The 23,446-nt window shown below is 36.1% G+C and overlaps 2 long non-coding RNA genes and 1 pseudogene across 3 annotated transcripts in view; 2 read left to right on the forward strand and 1 right to left on the reverse strand.

Moving 5' to 3' along the window:
- Positions 1 to 7,890, forward strand: part of LOC125869253 (uncharacterized) — an 8,933-nt gene extending 1,043 nt beyond the window's left edge. The window contains exons 3-4 of the long non-coding RNA XR_007446793.1: positions 6,470 to 7,381; positions 7,829 to 7,890. This is a non-coding gene — a long non-coding RNA (uncharacterized LOC125869253). The remainder of the gene's footprint in view (positions 1 to 6,469; positions 7,382 to 7,828) is intronic.
- An 88-nt stretch (positions 7,891 to 7,978) lies between these two features.
- Positions 7,979 to 10,257, forward strand: LOC125869243 (uncharacterized). Of its 2 annotated transcripts, none has more exons than XR_007446791.1 (3): positions 7,979 to 8,246; positions 8,325 to 8,564; positions 8,723 to 10,257. It is a non-coding gene; the product is annotated as an uncharacterized LOC125869243 (long non-coding RNA). The 2 variants fall into 2 exon arrangements; XR_007446792.1 differs by having other exon boundaries at positions 8,330 to 8,564.
- Positions 10,258 to 13,184: 2,927 nt separating this feature from the next.
- On the reverse strand, positions 13,185 to 20,142 carry LOC125855888 (agamous-like MADS-box protein AGL29; annotated as a pseudogene).
- Positions 20,143 to 23,446: the final 3,304 nt, after the last annotated feature.

The following is a 23,446-nucleotide window of genomic DNA, read 5'->3' on the forward strand; positions in this document are numbered from 1 at the left end:
AGTACAATTTTCACTTGGGATAACCTTGTAGTCCTTAACGAGGCATCTATCACCCCTCCTAAGGAGTAGGTAATCTATCTGAGTCTTCGCTACCGAGCTACGAAAGGTAACCAAGTGGTTCTCCTTCTTCGGAAAGCATGAATTGGCAATCACCAACTCGAAAGCCTTAGCAAAATCCAGAAGCGAAGAACCGCCCCCATTTCTCTCCCCAAAACCAAAGCCTCCATGAACATCATCAAAGCCATTAGAAGTTGCCCCGATATGGCCATTAAAATCTCCACCAATGACAATTTTCTCGGTGATTGGTATACCTCTAACTGCCTCATCCAAATCCTCATAAAAGAGCTTTTTGGCCTCCTCGCCCAAGCCCACTTGAGGTGCATAAGCACTAATAACACTCAAAGTACAACCTCCAATGACTAGCTTAATCAACATCAACCTATCATTGATCCTCCTAACCTCCACCACTTGCTCCCTCAAATCCCCGTCTACTAGAATGCCCACTCCATTTCTATCCCTAGAACCTCCTAAGTACCACAACTTAAACCCATCGACATCCCGAGCCTTGGAACCTACCCATCTAGTCTCTTGGACACAAGCTATATTTATCTTTCTCTTCTTGAGAATTTTCACTAACTCTAAGGACTTCCCCGTTAGCGAACCTATGTTCCAAGATCCTACCCTCAATTTATGGGAACCCGTAACCCCCTTACCACTATTCTCCCTCGTCCTCGGCCTCAACCGTTGACATGACTCAACACCACCATCAGATACCAAATCCACTTGAAAGCTACTGAATCTACTGTAAAATCTACACTGAAATACACTTCAAACAGAAACAAAAAATTCCTGCCACAGGAGTATACTCTAAACAGGCCAGATAGCAGCTAAACTAAAAGATCAAGTGTAGTGTATTCTCCAAAAGACACGATAGCACAACTATACTATACACTGAAGCACTGATCTGAACTACAAAAAACAAGCAAGAACTGATCTGAAATATAAAGGATGGAGCCCTGTTCTGAGCTAAAATGCTAATCAGAACCAGCCAAAATAAATTGGAACAAACCCAATAATAGGATGAATTGCACACTGCTCAATCAGTAACCCTAAAATCTACTCCTATGCTCTTCAATTAATTGAACTTAGGGTGTGAATACCTACCAAGCAAGGCTAAAATACCTAACAAGAAGGGTTTCAATGTAGAAAACACGATCACAAAATCTGCAAAAAAAAGGATAGATAGAACCTGGTTGGTGAAGATGGAGGACTTCGGTGGTCTTTGGGTTTTTTCCGGCCAGATCTGGTCGGACTCACCTGTGACTGCCTTGCCTGCGCCGGAGTTGGCTGTTCGCCGCTCACTGCTCAGAGCAGTTGGAAGTCCTGTTTGTTGTTTTCGTCCTCACTGGAACAACGGAGGACAGAGAAAGAAGCTCGCCGGTCGTAGCTGGTCCTCGCCGGTCGTAGCTGGTCGTAGCTGGTCCTCGCGATGCTTCTAGTCGGCGTCGCCTCTGCTTGCTAGCGAGAAGAAGAAGAAGAAGGAGGAGAAAGCCGGATCGGCGGCGGCACCCGGTTTCCAGCAGGTTTTCGCGGCTGCTCGCTGACCGGCGTTGGTCGATGCTTCACCGGCGTTGGTCGGTGAAGAAAGACGAAGAAGAACGTTGGTACAGTAGAAAGAGAGGAGAGAGAAAGATCTTGAAAGTCCAAAAAATGGATTGTTGTAAATGTGTCATGGAAGAGTAAGAAACATAATGTGGTTGCTCGATCTAGTGCAGAATCAGAATATGGAGCAATGGTGACAGCAACTTGTGAGCTAGTTTAGATCAAACAGTTGCTGGGAGAACTAAAATTTGGCAAAGTTGATCAAATGGAACTTGTGTGTGATAATCAAGCGGCTCTTTATATTGCATCAAATCCAGTGTTTCATGAAAGGACTTAGCACATTGAGATTGACTGTCACTTTGTCAGAGAAAAGATACTCTCGGGAGATATTGTTACGAAATTTGTGAAGTCAAATGATCAGCTTGCAAATATCTTCATCAAGTCCCTCACATGTCCTCGTATTAATTACATCTGTAACAAGCTAGGTACATATGATTTGTATGCACCAGCTTGAGGGGGAGTGTTAGAATAGAAATAAGTGTTTCCTACTTAGAATAGGAATAGGAATAGGAATAAGAATAGGAATCCTAGTTGGAAAAGGATTCCAATGTAGTGTCTATAAATAGGGTCTCAATGTAACCATTTAGATACATAATTCAATAATATTTTTCGTATATATTTCTCACACAACCAACTCCAACTCAATTCTCTATTTTACTATCTAAAAAAAGAATCTTTTTCTCTCTCCTCAATATTATATTATTATTTCTATTTCATTCTTATTTTCTTATTTTATAATATAAATTCTTTATTTCTTTTTCCCAATAATTACTTTATATAGTTTTCGTGTGATATAAAATTTTATTTTTAATTTTTTTAATTTAATATAATATTTTATTCTAAATTTTTAAATAGCTTAAATTGCAAAAAAATATCATATAATATATAATTAATAGACAAATTCAAAAAAAAGTGAAACAATTACATAAATATTACTTATACACTCAATTTTCGAAATTATTACATTGCTCCAATATGTGCTCTATTAATGCATTACAGGGTATAAAATGAGCATTTTTGTCCTTAAATTTTTTTTATGTCTAGCTAAAAATTGTTCAAATCTGTTGTTGGAGTTGGAGCCTCTACAACATCTTGAATTGGTGCATTAAGATCACATTCATCCTCAATTATATCATGTAACACTTCCTTTCTCCAAAAACGTGACGGTCTTGCAATAATTGCAAACTGTGATTGCAAAACTCCGAATGCGCATTCAACATCTTTTCGGCATGATTCTTGTTTCATCGCGAATTAATTATTATGTTATGTATTGTATTTTATCTTGTATTTAAATTATTATGTTATGTATTGTTATCTTGTATTTAAATTATCATTTTATGTATTCTATTTTTAAATTAAATTTTTCATCTTATCATTTTAATTTTGTGTATTTTATAGTGAAAATTAATAATAAAATCAAATTATATTATTGACGAAAATTAGAAAATATTAAAAAACTATTAATTCGGGATGAAAGTAGTATATATTAAATAATATATTTTTTAACATATTATATTACATTTAAAAAGAATTATGAATATTAATGACATTATATGGAAAATAATATGTTAATTAGAAAGTCATATAAATAATAATAAAATATTTAAAAAGTGAAATAGAGAGCATGAATAGTAGTTCTCCAAATTTGGAGAACTACTATTCACCTCTCTAAATATGAAGAATAGAGAGTGATATGGAGGTGGATTGGAGTGCCACTCTCTATTTTACTCTCCATATATGGAGAATGGAGAGCTACTATTCACCTCTCTAAATATGAAGAATAGAGAGTGATATGGAGGTGGGTTGCCCATTCACTATTTTACTCTCCATATATGGAGAATGGAGAGTAAAATAGAGGTGGATTGGAGATGGTCTTAAATAAATTTCATTATACATGAATAAAGATAATTCTTGTATCACAAAAATCTAATAAGGCCTTTTCTTCTTCCAATACAAAGCTCATTCTCCAACACCTTAAACCTTGTGGTTGGAATTCACAAAACATTCTTCGACATTTCAATTTTGAAGCTGAACTTCTTTCTCCTGGAGTGCCAATAACAATGCTGTCTCTTCTTCTTCTTCTTCATCACAACAAGGTTTACCTGCTGTTCTTGTTGCTGCCTTTGCTTATGGAAACAAAATTTTTCCATCCGGTGATTTCTTTTGCAATATCTACATTTCAAAGGTGGTGGGATGATGGTAACTTTCCTTTTTCGCAATGGTTGTGAGAAGGTTGAGCTACATTTTTCTTCTTGTAACTTTTGCCTTTTCCACTAAAATGTTACCTTTTTTTGAAGAACTTGGGTTGATCATATTATTGACTTATAAAGCTAGCTCATGAGCGATTTCATGATACCTCATACTTCTTTGTTCTTGGGCCTCAAAGGCACTAATAATTTCTGCAAAAATCATCTTTGCAATATCCATAAAATCCTCGAGGGAAGAGATTTTCAGTGCTAAATCTTTAGGTGAACTTTGAGGACTTTTGCGACAATCCTTTCTTTCAAAAGAGCCTTATCTAATATTTGGATTTGACTTTCATCAACTTCTTTGGGTATTACGTCTCCATCTCCTCCATTTTAAGTTTTCAAGTTGTCTCTTCAAAGTGATAATATTAATATTTCTGGTCCTATCTGACCTTTGATATTCTTTCTACCAATTTTTCCATATTTCATTAAGAGAAAAGCAAGGCATAGTCTTTACGAAAATTGCTTCTGAGACTGAAGTATATAGATGTGTTAGAGCCTTTTCTTGATGATGTAATTAATTCTATTGCTGGCATCAAGTAGATGCTTAATAGTTACAAAAGCAAAGTCGAAAAAGGTCAGCTCTCCTCTTACATTGTTAGTTAAGAGCCAGAGAGCTGACAAAGTTACGAAATGAATCAGGGGAATCTAGAGGGGATAAATAAACCCAACTATACAAATACATGAGGCAATTAGCTTTTCAAGATTGGTAGGTAGTTGATATTCCATGAAAGCATCTTCTTTTCCTTTTGTTCCAGATACTCCGAACAATGACTGCAGGCATCATCTTCCAGATTCTCTTGATGGTTCTATCAACTTCCAGCAACTTCAGCTTATCAATACATCCTTGATATTCTGAGGCATGACCCATTTGCGACCAATAAGACCTAGAAACATACTCCATAGTATCTGCTGCAAATAGGTGGTTTGTGTGTTTCTGCTTCCTTCATGCACATATAACATCTCTTAGCCATCTCAAACTTCCTTCTGGCTAGGTTGTCTTGGGTCAGGCAAGCTCCATGAAGTGCAATCCAGCTGAAGCAACTAATCTTCGGGGGCAACTTGATCTTCCATATAAGCTTCCAACACCAGTGGCTGTAATTGCATTTTGTGTGCCTAGAAGCTTGAATGCTGCTATAACTGAGAACTTCCCATCCCCTTTTGCTACCCAATTGAGTTGGTCTAGTGTTTCACTGTTAATTGCAACATTGTGAAGTGCTGCTAGTAGGCTGACCAACTCCTCCATTTCCCAATCCCGCATGCTCGTTCTAAGGATGATGTTCCATGAATTCCCTTCTCTATATTGTTGAATAGTATAGTTTGGCTCTTTTGCTATCTGAAACGTGTTAGATCCTTAACTCTTTTCTTCTTCTTAGCTTTAGAATTTGGAGGTGAGAAACTATCGGATCCTTAGACAACTCCAGTGACTTCCCCTGTCTTCGTTACCTCCTACAAATTAATATAATTCATGTATCACAAAAAATCTAAGAAAGCAAAAGTTTATTCACCAACAAAATGATATAAGTTGTTCCTACTATTAAATGCCCATGTAAATTGTCTTTGTTACTTTACCTCCCACATGTGCATTATTATTGAAAGACATCTCTTCGTTGGTTAAAGACATTATTATATGATATGATGATTTTCTCACGTTGCCCAACGTCTCTAAAGCTTCTCTTTGGCAACTTTAAAACACACAAAAAATTTGGAATAAATCGAAAGATTGTCATGGTCGATATTGATGGTTTTAATTGTAAGTTCCTAAACCAAAAGGCTCATTAGTGACCGTTGAGCTATGTCTCTATATCGCCAAAGCTTCCCTTTTGGAATTCGAATTGTAATACATCGCCAAGAAAGAAGAAATATTGTCATCCTCGAATTAATTGTGTGAGCTTTCTAGCTGTATTGATATTCCTTGATGGTTGAAAATGGGATTTCCCATTTCAAGCTTGCTTCACTGTGATTTCTGGTTTTACTTGTAAAATGGGACGGGTGGGGGTTGGGGGTTTCCGATTTCAACAATTGAAGATGTTTCCATCTGATTTCTGGTTTTACATGTAAGATTTCTTGATGGAAAATGGGAGGGGTGGAGGTGGGGGTTTGCGATTTTAAGCTTGCTTCACTGAGATTTCTGGGTTTACTATGAACCTTTGGTTTTAATTGTATGGTTTCTTGATCGTTGGGGTTGGGGGTTTCCAATTTCAAGAATTTACGAATAAACTTTTGAACAAGACCGAAAATTTTAGTTGATCGAATCAACTTTGTGAGTTTTCTATCTTTATTGATGTTTAATTCTTGCTTCATTTCTGCTCTGGGTATTATTTTGGAGATTTTTGGTTTTAACGGTAATATTTCTTGATAGTTGAAAATGGAAGGGGGGTAGTGGGGGTGGGGAATTACAGAAATGTTTTTGGAACAAGACTGAAAATCAATTCTGTAAGTTTTCTATCTATATTTCAGCTTACCTGATTCAAGATCAGAATACAAGTATACACTATAATGATACAAATTTCATCTAACAACTAGAATATACATTGGTGTGATATACTATTTCTTAGCAGGGGCTTTTCTGGTGGGAAAGAATGGTATCTCGAAGAAAAGAGGAGGAGGGATTGGTGGAAGAAAAGCACTTAATGATATCTCAAAGCCTTCTGCTCTACATCAAAGAAAACATTTTGCTGAATCCTTGAAGAGCATAACCATATCTCATTGCCAGAAATTGAAATTGGAGCAGCCAGTTGGTGAGATGAGTATGTTTCTGAAGGAATTGAGAGTGAAAGAATGTGATTGTATAGATGAGTATTTGGAGTTTCCACAACCTTACTAGGAGGTTTTTGATTCCTACTGCCACTAAAAGACTCGATATTTGGAATTGTGAGACTGCTGAAATACTTTCGGTCGCATGTGGGGGGACCCAGATGACGTCACTGATTATTGAGGACTGTTGGAAGTTGAAGTGGCTGCCAGAACGTATGCAGGAACTCCTTCCATCTCTTAATACACTGCAACTGCGTAATTGTCCAGAAATAGAGTCCTTTCCTCAAGGAGGATTGCCCTACAATTGACAAGTCCTTTGGATCATCAATTGCAAGAAATTGGGAGTTGCCTTCCTCTATTCAAATGCTTACCATAGAGAATCTGAAAACATTAAGCAGCCAACATCTCAAAAGCCTCACCTCTCTTCAGTATCTAACTACTTATTAATTACCTCAAAATCAAATGCAGTCACTGCTGGAAGTAGGGCGTCTTCCCTCCTCTCTTTCTGAGCTACATTTATATGACCATCATGAGCTCCATTCACTAGGTCTTTGGCACCTAACTTCCCTTCTACGTCTATGCATCCAAAATTGCCCTAATCAAATTCAGTCACTGCTGGAAGTCGTCATCTGTTGCAGAATCAGAATTGTGTCAAAGCACAGAGAAAGGCAATGGACATGAGTTGTTTTTTCAAGGAAGTTGGATTAGATATCATGGTACNTTCCTTCCTCTATTCAAATGCTTACCATAGAGAATCTGAAAACATTAAGCAACCAACATCTCAAAAGCCTCACCTCTCTTCGGTATCTAACTACTTATTAATTACCTCAAAATCAAATTCAGTCACTGCTGGAAGTAGGGCGTCTTCCCTCCTCTCTTTCAGAGCTACATTTATATGACCATCATGAGCTCCATTCACTAGGTCTTTGGCACCTACTTTCCCTTCTACGTCTATGCATCCAAAATTGCCCTAATCAAATTCAGTCACTGCTGGAAGTCGTCATCTGTTGCAGAATCAGAATTGTGTCAAAGCACATAGAAAGGCAATGGATATGAGTTGTTTTTTCAAGGAGGTTGGATTAGATATCATGGTATGACCAACATTGATATTTGATTGAACCGTGTATTAAAAACATTTTGTTGATCCAGTTCTCCTTTGGCAGATGATGTCCCTGTGCATCTAGGAGCATCTCCACATGCACTTGAACTTTCAATGAAGTCGAAGGTAATGCATTCCTAGCACCCTTTCCTAATGTACATATTCAATGTTTTTGTATTGAATTTCTGATTTTGTTAAATTAAATGTGGTCATCGACATATCAGCCAGAAAGCCTAACGAAGCATTATATCCAAGTGGAAGAGCTACCAGAACTGATCTTTTATGATCAGGTCTGTTGTATATCTTTTTCCCCTTGTGCTGCATCTCCTAAAACAGTAAAGCCACGATATCAGCTGGCTGGATGAGAGTGTTCTAGATTTTGCATTGATTTGGAACACCTATCCATTCAAAGCATTGATGGACACTAATTTCAACTCAAGGATCACTCCCAGCCCTTTGAAATATATCTGTTGTAGCCATTGGTCAGTCATCTATCCTAAATCAACTGATGTTTTTCTATTCTTTCCTTCTATTTTCTTTTTCTAATTTTTTTGTTTCAGATTAGAAGTGATGCAGTTGTGCCTATGATCACTGCCATTCATGTTCCTGCAACTTGCAACATGGACATTTCTCCATCTCACTTAGATGGATCATTAGTCTCCATGGATGAATCTATGTCAACTTCTGACACAGTGAGAACTCCTGAGATCGAATACATAGATGACCATGAATTGTGGACTTGGAATCAGGGGATAAAATTGTCAACATTGATAAATTATGCGCTACAATGGGCCTGTGAGGTATAAAAATGTTTACCCTCTATTTCTTTTCAGCTCTTTGAATTGGATGCTCGCTATGCAGTGGTTTTGCAATAATTTAAAAAGACTGAGCATAGCAGTCAAATAATGTTCTCAATGTCTACAGCAATAAGTATTGACCATGAAGTCACTGTTTCCAGGAAGGAGAGCAAGGGCAGTTGCCTGTCTTGGTATTAAGCAGGAAGGAAACCGATAAGAAAAAGAGGCCAGTTTTTGTCTTCCTGTATGGTACAAACAAATGTAAAGAGTGGTTACGGCCATTACTATAGGTGATATTCTGTTTTCTTAAAAGTACTCTCCATACTACCATCGAGCAGAAGCAATGAACGACAATTCTATGTATGATGGGTACCTCGAGCCTCCGGAGGGTTGGGGGGCTCGGAGCACATGCCTCGAGCGTCCCGGGACCTAATGGAGTGATGGAGCGTCTTTGTTGTATTTTGAGCTTTGTTGTAGATCGATTATAAAGGATAGTAGATTGGTTGCTTGTCTAAGTTATAAAGGACAGTAGATCGGTTACTTGTCTAAATCTTTAGGTTGAGTTGGATTAACTAGTTAGTTGAATCATCTATATTTTAGTCAAGCCTCTTTACATCATTGTTTTGATGTTCTCTTGGGTAGAGTTGCCTAGGAGTGCCAACTTGATGTGTGGGTGTAACATAGTTGCTGCTTGTTTATGCTCTTATCTTTGAGATCTGAGTTGGTGGCTAGACTTAGCCTTGTTGGATTCTTGAAGTCTAGATCTACTAGAGTTAGTTGGTTTAGTGGCAATAGAGTTATTGCTTAGTTTTTTTGCTTGTAGTAGAGTTGTTAAAACAAGGGGGAATGGATTAAAGTGTTTTTAATTCCTATGTTACAAACTAGAGTTTGTAATCTAAAGCTTTGCTCTGCTTTGAGTGAAATGGAGTTCGGTTGGAAATTCTTCTGTGAGTATAGGTTGTGGTTTTCTCCTCCCTTGAGCAAGAGAGTTTCCACGTAAAAATATCTTGTGTCTGATTTACTTTGAACTATTTATTTTCTGCACTATTACTTGTTGAGGGACTTGTCCAGTGATTACTAGTGGACACATCTATTCTATCAATTAGTATCCGAACTTGGGCTCTCTATCTGGTTAACACCAAGAGAGAATCCTGTAGAAAAGATGGTTGCTCCACTACACTTGGAAGAGAGTCGATTTAATGGTATATTCTACAATGGGCGTTCAAATAGATGAGAACATGGCCTACCTCACTCGAAGATTTCAAAAAGTCATGAGAAAACATAGAGGTCACATGAAGAAAGGAAACCTTGACAAGGTTACAAACTCAAATGACTTGTGTCACAAGTTTGGTAAATCAATTCACTTCATCAGAGACTGGCACAAGGTTGAACACAAGGAATATGTCAAGTCTGGAGGAAACAATGACAAAAGAAGGGACCAGGTCGCTAACAAGTCAAGCAAAAGAGAAATGACTGATTATGTGGTGAAGTAAGCTCCAGCCATCTGGGGAAATACCTCAAGTAATTCAAATTATTTTGAATACCCTCATGGTGCTTCCATGTTCGTAGTAAAAGAAGACAAATAAATATTTGATTTTGTGTTCGCCTTTATGGCAAAATCGGAAGAGGATGATGATAATGAAGAGGTAACCCTATTTGACTTCAAGCAAAATGTGAATATTTTTATACTAATTGATTCGATGAGTGAACTAACCATTGAGAAGAATATCTTGAACAATAGCTTAGACATCTTTTAAGATGGAAAAATTGATCTAATTACCCAAATATATGATATTGAAAAACAAATGATCGTTCGAAGGAAAAGATAAAAAGGGCGACGACAACAGTTTCTAAAGTAGATAGTCTAAAGGTATGAATACTTAATAAAGGAATCAAAAAGTTGAAATGGTGTAAAAAGTATTTATAGAAAAAATACAAGGACTAGACAACAGAAAAATAAATGGTCAAGATTTGTTTTTATTTTTACAATTATTATAATTGATTTTTTTTACCTCTAATTAATTAATCTTTATCCACTAAAATAATATATATAATCCCTCCCATTGTTGTAGATAGTTTATAACAATATTTACCATTTACTTTTCAAAATATTTTTGATTGTCTAATCTTTATAGATTATTATTTCAAGAATATTTATATGTAATCTAACAAATATTTTGGGTGTGAGATGGAGTGGGGAATAAGGTTTTGCGGATGGCGGAGGGTGTTGGGTGGGTGCATCATGCATGGATGGTTGTGGAGGAGACAATGAACTTGAAATGTCACTTGTAAAATTTGTTTTCCCTACTTCTATTTGGGAAGTCATTTTAGCTCATTTTATGGAACTTGTTTTTGTGTAGAATTTTTTTTTTCAAGATATTTTGTCACACCAACTATAGAAAAATTGAAAATATTTTTCTTTCTTCATACAAGATGAACCCGCAACTAAATAACTATATTTTCCTTTGAGTCTAAGTTGTCGTTGTACAATTTTACATAACATGTTCAATTCGTAAAACTAACTTTTCTAGGAGAAAAATAAGATTAAATTGTACTTAAGGAAATATGATCCGTTAAGTCCTTCTTCAAAAGCGCGTTACACAGAATTTGATACATTGGGTTGTCATTTCTAAAAGAAAAAAATAAGTAAAAGAAGATGGAAATGGCAGCAACGCAATGCAGGCCAGACATAATGCACATGTAAAATTGTATTGCTTCAATAATTTATGTGACCAANGAATATTTATATGTAATCTAACAAAATATTTTGGGTGTGAGATGGAGTGGGGAATAAGGTTTCGCGGATGGCAGAGGGTGTTGGGTGCGTGCATCATGCATGGATGGTTGTGGAGGAGACAATGACCTTGAAATGTCACTTGTAAAATTTGTTTTCCCCACTTCTATTTGGGAAGTCATTTTAGCGCATTTTTATGGAACTTGTTTTTGTGTAGAATTTTTTTTTCAAGACATTTTGTCACACCAACCATAGAAAAATTGAAAATATTTTTCTTTCTTCATACAAGATGAACCCGCAACTAAATAACTATATTTTCCTTTGAGTCTAAGTTGTCGTTGTACAATTTTACATAACATGTTCAATTCGTAAAACTAACTTTTCTAGGAGAAAAATAAGATTAAATTGTACTTAAGAAAATATGATCCGCTAAGTCCTTCTTCAAAAGCGCATTACACATAATTTGATACATTGGGTTGTCATTTCTAAAAGAAAAAAAAACAAGTAAAAGAAGATGGAAATGGCAGCAACGCAATGCAGGCCAGACATAATGCACATGTAAAATTGTATTGCTTCAATAATTTATGTGACCAAGTAACCATACACGATACATAGGACAAGGCAATATTTGTACAATACTGTTAACATTGAGATTAATATTTGTGAATTCATTTTTTTTAATTTTTCTTTTTTGAAACGGCCATGGTTTATCATAATTTATAATAATTTACAAACATGATTTAATAAACGTTGCATTTCAATAAAGAAGAAAATAAAAAAAAATTGCAACACTTCTTTTTTTTCCTCCCCCGTTTTGACATCTCCTCCTCCTTTAACAAACATGACCTTCTTAGTAGAACATGTTGAAATGTGTCGACTTAGTAAACGTAGGGATGACAATGGGGCGGTGCGGGGTGGGTTGAGCTTAACCTGCATATCTTTTAATCCGCTTCTCCCCGTCCCGCATAACAATGTTTTTCATTTTCAACCTTGTCACGACCCGATTTCTCAAGTCATGATGACACCTACTATAACCCACCAGCAGGTAAGCCAACCCGTAACCCGGAACAACAAGTAATGGGTGTGAGGGTAGAAACTAAACAAGAGTAGACAAATAACAATATAAATAGGAGGAAGCAAACCAAAAACATATATACAAATAAAGATCCCTCACAGAACCTGGAAGTCACTAGTACAGAGCTACTAACAAAATGAGTACAAGTCCCAAAAGTAGACAACAGAGACTGGANTTACTATCTTGAATATGTTAGTAGCTTTAAAGAAATTATCTTAATAAATAGTGCTTTATCACTCTTATAACATGTAAAAAGTTAAAACTTAAGTTTGAACCAACATAAAGTCATATATATCCGCAACCCGCCCCGCCCCACATTAGTTTTAAAAAAACTCACTTGAACCTGCCCCGCATCCCACCAGCCCTTCATAACCTTTAAATCCACCCCGCCCCACATTTACCCCGCGCCATAGTCCCTAGTAAAACGTTAATGTGCCACTTAGTAAAACGTGTTGAAATGACACTGTCAAGTCTTATTTAATGTGTTTAAAATAAATAAATTTTAGTTGAGATGTTTAAATGAATGTTGATGTCAATTTTATGTGATCATCGATAAATTCTGTCAATATATATCTATAAAGGTATTTCTGAACAACACATGAAACTCTATTCTCATAAACAATAATTCAGACTAACCATATCAATATATTATTAATGAAAATATATCATAATACATGTTTGTAGCATTATTGAAATAAAACTTTTTTTAAAATAACACCTTATTAATATAGATTTAAACTTACTAGAGTCTTCCCTAATATATCTATACGTGATGTTTTAGGGTCAATCATTTGTAATTTGAATTTTTCAAATTTCACACTCCAAAAGATTCATATCTCATTGAGGATGAAGCTTCAATTTCTAATTGATTCAAACGATGGTGTATATTAGAACTAGTTTCATTTAGCCAAGTTTTATATATGAACACTTCATCTGTATTGAGCTGCTCAATCGACTCTCATCAACCTTTATGTCTTGTTTATGTCATTTGGTCATAAGAGTTCTTTTTAGCAATCACAATATCTTCTATGACATTCAAGTTCTTCAAGCCTATTTTTGAGTTGATTCACTTTATTTCTAGCAGCATTCACTTCTAGATTTGTACTTTCACTTAACTGCATATCAGGATTTTGAAAACGAGAAATAACTGCATTAACTATAGGGCGAAATTTAAATGAGACTTACTAGTAGGGGAAATCATCATTATTCTAATGTCAACATTGCATTCTGTAACGAGCTCGCTAGCTTTTTTGTACAAACCCTCACGATGCTTTGTAAATGTAGCAAACATGGCATCCTTATTTTCGATTTTTTTTCTTAATCTACATCATTTCTATATGTTATTTTTAATCTGTGTGTAAGAATGTAGTCATGTTTGTCTTTGGTCTAAACCTGTCAAAGTGACTCTGTTTCTTCTAGCTTGGTTTGGATAATAATTTGTTACTTTTTGTTCCTATTGAATATATGTGTTTTCTTGAGATGTAAGTAGAATTAATCTCTATCCTCTGATTTAGTATGCATATAATTTTATTTTGGTGTTGTTCTAGTGAAGAGAATTAATAGCATGAATCAGGGAAAACTTACATAAATATACTATATTAAGAAAATATTTATCATTTAGGGTGTGTTTGGTAGGAAGGAAAATGTTTTCCTACAAAACGTTTTCTTCGAAAACAAGTGCATTTCTAACTTATTTTCTTATGTTTGGTTGAAGAGTAAAAATATTTTTTAATGTTTGGTTGGTCAATGAAAAATAGTTTTCAAAAGATATCTTTTTATTTTGCCTTGAGACTAAAAAAAAAAAATACTCTTTAGGAAAATAATTTATGATCCAAAAATCAACTCCGATAATTGATCTAGGATCCAACCCCCACACCCAAACTAGGACAAGACCCCGATGACCGTTCCAAAATACAACCTAGGAAAAAAAAATTCAAATTTTTTTTTTAAGGAAAAAAAAATTGACGGAGTCGCTGGGGGGTAGGCGGCTAGGGGGGTGGAGGTGGCATAAAAAATTGAAAAACTTTCCAAAAGCATTTTTTTAAAAAAATTGACGGGGGGTGAGGCGGGTGGGGCGGGGTGGGGGTGGCATTAAATTTGAAATTTTTTCCAAAAGCAATTTTTTTAAAAAATAAAAATTGATGGGGGGTGGAGCGGGGAGAGGGGGTAGGGGTGGGGGTGGTGTAAGAAATGATTTTATTTTTTTAAATTTGAAATATTTCTCAAAAATATTTTTTTCTTAATTTTTTTTTTGACGGGAATGGCCTAGGTGGGGTGGGGCGGTAGTGCGTGGGGGTAGGGGTGGCGTAAAAATGAAAAAAAATTAAAATTTGAAATTTGAAATATTTTCCACAAATAATTTTTTTTTTTTAAAATAATTGACGGGGTGGCCTGAGTGATGGTGGTGCGGAGGGAGGGGGTAGGGGGAGGGTCGGGTACATGATATAGGTAGGGTAAGAAAAAAAATTAAAGGATTACTCTATAGTTTAGGAAAATGTTTTCCTTAATTTTGGAAGGGAAGTCATTTTCCTTAAATTTGAGGAAAATGAATTGATTTGAAAAACATTTTCCAAACATTTTAAGCCAATCAAACATGAGAAAATTGGAAAACATTTTTGGAAAATATTTTCCTCCAAACCAAACACACCCTTAATGTATCTAGTAGAAATACAACACTTATCAATTTAAATTGAAAGGATTTTCATGATGTATCTTCTCAAAATTTTCGATAATTTTGAATCAAAATTGAAAGGATCTTCAATGAACTAGGAGAATAATTTTGAAACTCAAAATTTTCAACAATTTTGAATCCAAATTGAAAGGATCTTCGATGAATTGGGAGAAGAATTTCGGATCTCAAAATTTTTGACAATCTTGAATCAAAATTGAAAGGATCTTCGATGAATTTGAACATTCACAAAAGAAATTGTTTGTCCGACAACAATTTCATCACTTCTGTATCCTTCATAACTCACCTCACTTACCCAAAATTTTGACAAAAGTTTTTGAATCAAACTGAAAGGTTTCTTCGTTGAATAGGTGGGCCGAAACAATTTGAAAATTTGAATTTCTTCGTTTTGCTACGATTTATCTCTGTATGATTGAAAGTAAGAAGAAACGTAAAAGATCAAAATATTTATTATGTATTGTATGAAACTTTCGGCTAATGGATTAAGCAGAGAGAACGATGAACAGGAAGAAGAAATTTATTTTTTTAATTTTTTAGTTTGTTACATATATGACTGAATTCTTAACAATAATTTGGAATGGAATAGCGCAATTTATGAGATCTTAATTTGATTTTCAATTTTTTTCCCTCTTAATTAGTGCAACAGATGAATACTATAAGATCTTAATGTAACACCCTGTAACTAGAAAGAACTAGAAAGAAGTTAAAAAGTGGAAATAGTCATTTTTGGAAAGAATATAAAATCTGGAAAATTTGTTAAGTTTGTTAAGTTGGATTTTTTGTCAACTTCAAACAACCATAACTTCTAGCTCAGGATGAGTTAGGTGTGTTTCCAGATATCGTAGGAAATATCTTGATATAAGCTTTCCAACGCCGCCGAGTTTGCGTGATTCCGAGTTTGTATGAGTGAGATATGCATATTCGAAGTTGCGCTGTTCAAATAAGGAAAGTCCAATCCGGATTTTGAAAGGGTAGTTTGGTCTTTTCCTTACCCAATTAATTTAATTCATTTTAGTGAATTAATTAAGGGTCAAAACTGAATTTGGTCAGTTTAGAAAAGTTGGAAATCTACGCTAGGGCTTGGAGAAAATAGGAGAAAGGAGAAGAAGTTCAAGTTTCGTCGTCTTCATAAGGAATCGCTTCTGGATTTCGTCAAGTGGTGATCCCTACGAGGTATGTGAGATCACATAGAGTTGGGTCCATTCACCCACGCGCCAAACCTGTTTAATTCATCGATTTTCGTTCTAAAAGAGTTATAATTTGATGTTCTTGAGTTGTGTTCTTGAATTGTTTTCATTCTTGAACTTACATGTGATTGATGGGTTTTCTTGAGACGTTTTAGCGATGTTAAGAGTTTTTTCGAGTTAGATTCTAGTGTACATGTTTTGGGTATCTGAATCTAAGAAAGTATTGAGAAAAGGAATTGATTTAAAACGATTTAGGATCAGAAAACGAGTTGAAAAATTCGTCAAATGCACCTGGGGTGGGTCAGGTGTGTCGCGTCCCCATAGAGTTTATGAAGTTCTTAGAGTCTTTTCAAGAAATCTTTTGCAAATGCTTTTAACTTTGTTTTAAGACTTAAAGTTCAAGTTGAGTAAAGAGTAAAGTTTGAAGTTCATTTCTTCAAAGAAGTATATGGGGACTATGTATTCCCAAAGAGTTTAAAATGTTTTCATATTTAAATAAGAACGGAAACTAAGATTTCCAAAGAGCCTTTGAGCTAGTTTTCAAATAAGAGTAATCGCTTTCTAAATAAAGCAAGAGAGGAAACATTGATTTCCAAGATAGCCTTTGAGCTAAGTTTTTGAGAAATTATCTTAAATCCAGAAAGAAGTATGTTTTTAAACATAAGAGCTAGTATCATATTTTGGGAGTAGTATTGAGCACCGATATGGGGGAGAGTTCAGACAACTCACAGCCCCCATAAACCATGTAGCCATCATGGGTAGAAAAGGGTCATACTTTTAGATGATTCCATTAGTGCTTTTTAGCATAGAATAGTGGATCCACTTAGTAGTTCAAGTTCTATACCCTCGGCAAGGTATAGGACAGCCCTGGCAGCATGAAGAAAAACGTTGTATCATCACAGTAGCTCTTACGTGATGGTTGTCAGTTAGAGAAACTCCCACAGAAGAAATTGTATTCTTATATACACAGTTTATTGTATTTTTACATACATTTCAGAGTTATATGTATCTTTCCATACACAGAGAGTTGACATCATGTTTTAAACAACTTTTCTTTGTATTGCACTTGTTTTAAACTGCTTTATATTGAAACGAGTTCAGTTATGTTGAGTTGAATTGAGCCAGGTAAGTTCTTTAGTTCATTTCAAGCTTATGTCTTGTTTTAGAATTCCCCTGGAAAACTCGTACATTTAATAAATTGATGGCATTTGTCCTGCATCTTATTATGATGCAGACACATGTAACTAGGATCGGCATCCAACACACCATTGATATAGTTGAGCTTTTCAGAGTCTTATGGTAAGCCTCCTTGCTTTTCGGAGGATCCCTTTTATTGCATTCAGTATTATTATCAGTTCATTAGGATGTCGTGGGGCTTGTCCCGACATCCATTTCAGTTGTTTTAGAGGCTTCATAGATAGTCAGTCAGATGTTAGTTCATTCGTCATTATCTTGTTATTGACTTATGTTCAGATTTGAGTTACCACTTTGGCTAAGTTAAATGTTTATTTTCTTAAAACATTATGAGTTTAGTTTTGAGACATGTTGAGTTATCTTGTATTTAGATTCTCTTTCTTTTGTCTAAGTCTTCCGCTGAGTAAGTAAGCTAGGCCAAGGGTTCGCTTAGGGCCAGCAATGGTTCTCGAGTGCCAGTCCCGCCCAGGGTGTAGGCTCGGGGCGTGACAAACTTGGTATCAGAGACCAAGGTTCAAGAGTCCTATGGAGTTTATGAAGTTGTGTTTGTAGAGTCCTAGTTATCGGTGTGAAATGCGCCAGATCTATAATTAGGAGGCTGTAACACTTAGGAAAATTTCTCATTTCTTTCACACTCATTTCGTGCATTAGAGTTCGATATCTAAAAATTTTCCTTCTAATTCGTGCTTGCGTGTGTTTTTAGATAATCATGCCTCCACGAAGTGCTGTCAGAGACCGTCCTGCTAGGCGTAATATTGAGGAGCAAGGGGTACCCAATGCACTTGAAGTGCAACCCCAAGGAGAAGTTGCCAATGCTGAGTTTAGGGAAGCAATTAGGATGCTAAGTCAAGCTATGACTAATCAGGTTGGGTAACAAAGAGGAGCTTGACAAGAAGAGGCTGACACTTCGAGGATTCGTGAGTTCTTGAGGATGAACCCTCCAAGTTTCACTAGTTCAAACACTACTGAGGATCTAGAGAACTTTATGAAGGAGCTGCAAAAGGTATTTGATGTCATGCATGTTACTGATACTGAGAGGGTGGAATTCGCTGCATACCAAATGAAAGGTGTCACTAGGATTTTGTTCGATCAATGGAAGAAGAATTGAGCTAAGGATGCACCACCTGCGAGTAGGGCTTGTTTTGAGGAGGCCTTCTTGAGGCGTTTCTTTCCCCAAGAATTGAAAGAGGCTAAGGTACGAGAGTTCCTTACCCTTAAGCAAGAGTCGCTAAGTGTTCATGAGTATGGCTTGAAGTTCACCCAACTGTTCCGTTATGCTCCGGATATAGTTGCGGATATGAGGAGTAGAATGAGCTTGTTTGTTGCTGGGTTGTCCCATCTATCAAGAAAATAGGGCAGGGCAGTGATTCTAATTGGGGATATGGATATATTGAGGTTAATGGTATGTGTGCAGCAGGTTGAGGAAGAGAAACTAACGGATAGAGAAGAGTTTAAGAATAAAAGAGCTAAGACAGCCCCAAGAATTGAAAGAGGCAAAGGTACGAAAGTTCCTTACCCTTAAGCAAGAGTCACTAAGTGTTCATGAGTATGGCTTGAAGTTCACCCAATTGTTCTGTTATGCTCCAGATATAGTTGCGGATATGAGGAGTAGAATGAGCTTGTTTATTGCTGGGTTGTCCCATCTATCAAGAAAAGAGGGCAGGGCAGCGATTCTAATTGAGGATATGGATATATTGAGGTTAATGGTATATGTGCAGCAGGTTGAGGAAGAGAAACTAATGGATAGAGAAGAGTTTAAGAATAAAAGAGCTAAGACAGGGAATGAGTCTGAGCAGCAGAAGAGTAATGTCAACCGGTCAATCTTCCAACAAAAACAGAAGGGACCTGCTTCGTCACCTGCACCAAAGAACAAAAGTGAGTACAATAGTTAGAATTTCAGAGCCAAGCCTACTTATTCCCAGGGTAGTGTGGCGCAAGGGGGTAGTAACCCTCCTGCCTGCACTAAGTGTGGTAGGAACCACTCAGGTACATGTCGTGAGAGCTCCACTGTTGTTACAATTGTAGCTAGAATGGATATTTCATGCGAGAGTGTCCAAAGAACAATAAGGGTAATGGTAATGGGGGCAATAGAGTCCAGTCTTCTTCAGCTGCTCCACCAGACAGAGCTGCACCTAGAGGAGCTACTTTAGGTACTGGCAGAGAATCAACCCGCCTATATGCTATCACCAGTCGCCAAAAGCAAGAGGATTCGCCAGATGTTGTCACTGGTATGATCTAAGTCTTTAACTATAATGTTTATGCTTGCTAGACCCAAGAGCGAGTTTATCTTTTGTAACTCCTTATGTTGCGATGAATTTTGATGTTATTCCTGAGCAACTTAGTGAATCATTCAGTGTTTCTACACCTGTTGGTGAGTCTATTCTAGCAGAGAGAGAGTCTATGGTGATTGTCTCGTTTTCGTCAATCACAAAAGTACCATGGCCGATTTAATCGAGTTAGACATGGTAGATTTTGATGTCATTCTTGGTGTGGACTGGCTTCATGCCTGTTATGCCTTAGTTGATTGTAGAACTCGAGTTGTCAAGTTTCAGTTTCCAAATAAGCCAGTCTTAGAGTGTGAAAGTAGTTCAACAATGCCTAAGGGTTATTTTATTTCGTACCTTATGGAAATGAAGTTAGTTTCTAAAGTGTGTGCCTATCACTTAGTCCAAGTTAATGACTCTAGTGTTGAGATACCGCATATTCAGTCAGTTTCAATAGTAAAAAAGTTTCCAGAAGTCTTTCCAGATGATCTAATGATCTACCTGTAGTCCCTTCTGAGAGAAAGATAAACTTTGGTATAGACCTTCTTCCAGATACTCGTCCTATATCTATTCTGCCATATAGAATGGCACCAACAGAGTTTAAAGAGCTTAAAGAACAGTTGAAAGATCTCCTTGATAAGGGTTTTATTAGACCAAATGTCTCACCTTGGGGCGCTCCGGTCTTATTGTGAGGAAGAAGGATGGTTCCCTTAGGATGTGTATAGATTACCGTCAGTTGAACAAAGTTACCATCAAGAACAAATATCCTCTCCCAAGGATTGATGATCTTTTCAATCAACTTCAGAGTGCCACTTGTTTTTCTAAGATATATCTCAGATCTGGCTACCATCAGTTAAGAGTAAGGGAATGTGACATTCCAAAGACAACTTTCAGAACCCGTTATGGTCATTATGAGTTTTTAGTCATGTCCTTTGGTTTGACCAATGCACCTGCAACATTCATGGACCTTATGAATAGAATTTTCAAACCTTATTTAGATGTGCTTGTTATCGTCTTCATTGATGACATACTATTCTATTCAAGGAATGAAGAAGACCATGCTAGTCATCTCAGAATAGTTCTCTAGACTTTAAAAGATAGGGAGTTATATGCCAAGTTCTCTAAGTGTGAGTTTTTTCTTGAGTCTGTGGCATTCTTAGGCCACATTGTGTCTGGAGAGGGAATTAAAGTTGATACTCAGAAAATTGAGGCAGTGCAGAATTGGCCTAGACCCACATCTCCAACTGACATTAGGAGTTTCTTGGGTTTGGCCGACTATAATAGAAGGTTCGTAAAGGGGTTCTTATCTATTTCATCCCCTTTAACCAAAGTTAACTCAGAAAACAGTGAAGTTTCAATGGTCTGAAGATCGTGAGGCAAAATGCTATATCATCACAATAACTCTTATGTGATGGTTATCGATTAGAGAAACTCCCATAGAAGAAATTGTATTCTTATATACACAGTTTATTGTATTTTTACATATATTTCAGATTTATATGTATCTTTGCATACACACAGAGTTGACATCATGTTTTAAACAACTTTTCTTTATATTGCACTTGTTTTAAACTGCTTTATATTGAAATGAGTTCAGTTATGTTGAGTTGAGTTGAGCCAGGTAAGTTCTTCAGTTCTTTTCAAGCTTATGTCTTGTTTTAGAAGTCCCCTCGTATACTCGTACATTCAATGTACTCATGCCATTTGGTCTGCAACTTATTATGATGCAGACACAAGTAACTAGGATCGGCATCCAGCTCACCGTTGATCCAGTTGAGCTTTTCAGAGTCTTGTGGTGAGCCTCCTTGCTTTGCAGAGGATCCCTTTTATTGCATTCAATATTATTATTAGTTCATTAGGATGTCGTGGGGCTTGTCTCGACATCCATCTCAGTTGTTTTGGAGACTTCATAGATAGTCAGTCAAATGTTAGTTCATTCGTCATTATCTTGTTATTGACTTATGTTCAAATTTGAGTTGCCACTTTGGCTAAGTTAAATGTTTATTTTCTTACAACATTATTTGTTTAGTTTTGAGACATGTTGAGTTATCTTGTATTTTGATTCTCTTTCTTATGTCTAAGTCTTCCGCTGAGTAAGTAAGTCAGGCCAAGGGTTCGCTTGGGGCTAGCAATGATTCTTGAGTGCCAGTCCCGCCCAGGATGTAGGCTCGGGGCGTGACACTTAATTTAATTTTCACCTTTTTTTTTCCTTAATAAGTGCAATAAATTGATACATAATGTATCATCAATAATGTATCCAGATCCTTAATTATATATCCAAAATGTCTATAAAACATGAAATTTGTGTAATTAGAAAAAAAATAGGGATAGAAGGTAATTTAAGTTTTATATTATGGGATTTATGTAAGTTATACTATATATTATTAGATCCGTCAAAATGGGCTTTGCCCATGCGTCCGACTCAACTCAATCCGTTATTTGGGGTAGGGTTGGGATATGATTTTTGAAGCCCATTTAAAACTAGGTCTTATAAGCCCTTACGATATAAGCCATTGGCCATTGAGGCTTTATCGGGTCAGGATGGGGTAGGCCCATGAGCCAAAACTATTTATTTAAGGGTAACTTATAGAATTCTCATTAGTGTATGAGTTAATTACTTAGATGTACGCTATGTTGTAATATTATGAATCTTATTAGCTTATGGTGTGTCCAGATACATGTGTCTCGGGATACATAGACTCAAAATTATATGTAATTTGTTGTAGATACACTCTATCCAAGTGGATTCGCATGTATCTAGGATACAAAGACAAGTTTCACACCATCTCCTCCCTTCCATCTCGCTCGCCACTCTCTTATCTTGCTCGCGTATCTGGGATGCATCACACCGGATATATGTATTTCACAGATCTAATATCCTAGATACATGCTAATCACACTAAATTTTTTGTTAGTGTTATTGAAAACAACACTATCATTTGCCATATTCGAATTGAAAATTTTCCTATTTTCTTGATGTTATAGAATTTTATGTTTGAAAAGAAAAAAAGAAGGGATAGCCCACCCCAACTCGCGGCCCTTCTAGGGTTGGGTTGGGTTGAACATTTTCAGGCCTTTCCAAATGCAGGGCCTGCCCAGCCTAATCCATCAAATTTCTTAGCCCGCGAGGCTTGGGCTGGGTGGGGTTGGGCTTACCCTTTTTGACAACTCTACATATTATTTTAAATTATAAAAATGACAAAAAAATCACCTAAAAATAACTCGAAAAATATTTTGAATTTTATAAAAGCGAATTATTTCAAATTATTTGAGATTAGAAAAGCCCGAAATTAATCCATATTGCGAAGGGTCAAAATTGGGTGTCAGCACCTCCTAATACAGTGTAAAAAATCATCATAAATTATTTTTTGAGGTTTAATGACGTATACTTAAAAATTATCTTTTAGACATAAAATATTTCAATTTGAAATCATTTGTAAATGAGTGTCACCTTATCATTATTTGTTAGATAACTTTTTTGAATTAAGCACTACTAAAAAAGTAGCTCTTTAACACAAGGTATAATAATTTTTATCTTGAATTTTTATTAAAATTGCTATTGAATGATTTGGGCAATTCTTTCGCCAAGACGTTGTTCCATCGCTCCAAATTTAGAGTCCATTAATGTTTATCTAATAACATGTTCTTCATGGAACTTGGAATTGATCTCGTAGCCCATTGTGTGAGGCTTTAATACCAAATTTGTATAATTTTTAGAGAAGGATCAAGTCACAGAACGATG

This window comes from Solanum stenotomum, chromosome 1, assembly GCF_019186545.1.
Source record: "Solanum stenotomum isolate F172 chromosome 1, ASM1918654v1, whole genome shotgun sequence".
Classification (NCBI taxonomy): domain Eukaryota; kingdom Viridiplantae; phylum Streptophyta; class Magnoliopsida; order Solanales; family Solanaceae; genus Solanum; species Solanum stenotomum.